Raw genomic sequence first — 2780 nt, 5'->3', positions numbered from 1 at the left:
GATTAGTGATTTACCCCTCCCACTCTTCATAAACGTCAAAGAATATTTCTTTCTGTGACTTTTCCTGCCCTTTTATAGGAGTAGTCTCATACAATATTTGTTCTTTTGTGATTGACTAATTTTACTCAGCATAAAGTTTTCTAGGTTCATCCATATTATGAGATGTTTTGCAAATTCATGGTTATTCTTCAACATTGGGTAGTATTCCTTTGTGGTATGTACCATAGTTTGTTGATGGGAACATGTATTGTGTCCATCTTTTGGCTATTGTGAATAATGCTGTGATGAACATGGGTGTGCATATATTTGTTTGTGTCACAGCTATTATTTCTCTAGGATATACACCTAGGATTGCTAGATGAAATGGTATTTCTATTTCCAATTTTTAAAGGAAATGCCATACTGTTTTCCACAGTGGTTATATCATTTTACAGTCCTACCACCAGTGTACAAGGATTCCAATCTCTCCACATCCTCACCAGCATTTATTGTTTTCTTTTAATTTTGCTGTTATTTCTGGGGTGCAATGGTATCTCGTTGTTTTGTTTGCATCTCTCTAATGGTGTAGTGCCTAAGGCACTTGACTGCTAACCAGAAGGCTGGCGGTTCACACCCACTAGCCACTCCTCGGAAAGAAGATCGGATATTCTATTTCCATAGTGATACTGCCTTGGAAGCGAGCTCTGGTAGCATAGTGGCTAAGGCACTTGACTGCTAATCAGAAGGCTGGCAGGTCAAACCCACCAGCCACTCCTCGGAAGGAAGATGGGGCAATCTACTTCTGTAGTGATACTGCCTTGGAAACCCAAGGAGGGGTCGCTATGAGTAGGGTCTGACTTGATGGCACACAACAACAACAACTGCCTTGCAAACCCGAGGAGGGGTTGCTATGATTCGGATACAACTCAATGGCAGTGAGTTTGGTTTGGTTTTGGAATAGCTAATGATTGCAAGTATTTCTTCATATGTTTGTTGGCCACCTGAATATCTTCTTTGATGAAGTGTCTATTTGTGTCCTCTACCTATTTTTAATCAGATTGTTTATTTTTATTTGTCATTAATGTGTTGAAATTTTCTATAGATTTTAGAGAATAGACCCTTACCTGAAATGTTGTTGCCAATATTTTTTTCCCAGTCTGTAGATTCTCCTTATTCTTTTTTCTTTCTTTTTTTTTTTTTTTTAATTGTGATTTGGGTGAAAATTTACAGAGCAAATTCACTTTCTATACAGTAGCTTACATACACTTTTTCTTATGACATTGACCACAATTCACCACAATGCAACAGCTCCCCTTCCACTTCCTCCCAACAGTCACCTCTTCCCTGTGTCCATCCCTCCATGCACCCCTGCCTGCTGAGCTGACTCCCTGTGTATAAACAGCCCTTCTTTCTCCCATGATTGTTCTCTCCAAGGAGTGTATCTATCTCAGGTAAATGTTCAACTCATATGCCTGTCTTTTGTTTGGCTGGAAGCCACAGGTTGGGTTCAACTCCAGACCTGAAGGACAGCTAGGGTCCATAGTCTCAGTGGTTCCACCAGGCTCTAGCAGACCAGCAAACCTGGTTCCCTTTCCTTTTTTCCAAATGATTTTGAGTTTTGTTCCATACTGTTCTCCCTCTCTATTCAGGATCCCCTTACACAGATCCCCCTCTGATTGGTTGACAGTGGTAGCTGGGCACCATCTAGTTCTTCTGGCCTCATAGTTGTATAGACTGAGGATTGCACGGTGTACCAATTGCTAGGAATAATTGTTTCCAAGAATCTTTGGTTTTCTTCATTCTTGTTTGCTCTGGATGGGGAGAGACCCATCGTTGCATCTAGATGGCTGCTTGCAAGCTTTTAAGATCCCAGTCGCTACTCACCAAAGTAGGGGGTGGAACAATGTTTTGTGTAGTATGTTATGCCAATTGAGTTTGATGTCCCCTGCGACTATGACCGCGAGCCCACAGGTTCAACTACTCAGTCCATCTGGGTAGCTGGCTGTGACCAAGAAGTAACTACAACCTTGTCCCTTGTCAGCTCTACTATCCACCTGGGAATTCAGATCCTACAAATACACTTATAGGACCATTGTCTGCCAACCCTATACATGGTCTTGGGTGCACTCTCCATGTCATAGACATACATAATAGTTCAGCCTGTCCACCCATCTATCCATCCATATATGTATGTTTGCCTTCACTAACAATGCAGTACTGTGTGTGCAAAAGGGTTCATCTTTGTTGTCTGCAACTCCCATGTACCTCTCTCTGTCTTCCTCTTCCTTTTTATTCTTTTGATAAAGTCTTTTGATGCACATAAATGTTTGATTTTTAGGAAGTCTCAGTTGTCTAGTTTTTCTTCTGCTGTTTGTACATTTTTAGTTATGTTTGATAGAGTGTATGTGCCATGTATCAGGGCCTCTAAGTTTGCCCCTATCTTTTTTTTTTTTATTTTTATGGTGAAAATTTTACAGAGCAAATTCATTTTCCACACAGCAGTTCATACATATTTTGTTTTGTGACAGTGACTGCCAATTCCCCACAATGTAACAGCTTTCTTCTCACTTCCTCCCTGTAGTTACCTCTTCCCTGTGTCCTTTCCTCCCATGCACTCCCCTCCCCCTCACTCCGTAGCTGTCTCCCCATGAAAACACTGACCTTCTGTTCTCTCACAATTGACCACTCCAAGGAGTGTATCTACCTAATGTAAATGTTCACCCCATATGCCTGTCTGTTGTTTGTGTTGTTTGGCTGGAAGGTACAGGAGTGAGTTCAGTTCTAGACCTGAAGGGTTATTA

This window comes from Orycteropus afer, unplaced genomic scaffold (genome assembly GCF_000298275.1).
Source record: "Orycteropus afer afer isolate SDZICR_OR568_19922 unplaced genomic scaffold, OryAfe1.0 scaffold00255, whole genome shotgun sequence".
Taxonomy (NCBI): domain Eukaryota; kingdom Metazoa; phylum Chordata; class Mammalia; order Tubulidentata; family Orycteropodidae; genus Orycteropus; species Orycteropus afer.
This window is presented reverse-complemented; position numbering follows the sequence as displayed.